A 206-nucleotide genomic window follows, 5' to 3' on the forward strand; every position below is an offset into this window, starting at 1 on the left:
AGCAATTAAAGAAGCCACAGTGAAAAATGGATACAGATCCCAAGGGAAACTTGTACACGCACAGCAGCGAGGCTCCCACACCCGCCGCCCCGCGGAGGCAACCAGACACGAGAGGCCACACGTGTGAGTCCACGTGTGTGAAACGTCCGGAACAGGCTCCTCCACGGACGGGAAGGGGGCTCGTGGGGGCGGGGGGGCTGGGGAGG

Source organism: Crocuta crocuta, unplaced genomic scaffold, assembly GCF_008692635.1.
Source record: "Crocuta crocuta isolate KB4526 unplaced genomic scaffold, BGI_CrCroc_1.0 scaffold110, whole genome shotgun sequence".
Classification (NCBI taxonomy): Eukaryota; Metazoa; Chordata; class Mammalia; order Carnivora; family Hyaenidae; genus Crocuta; species Crocuta crocuta.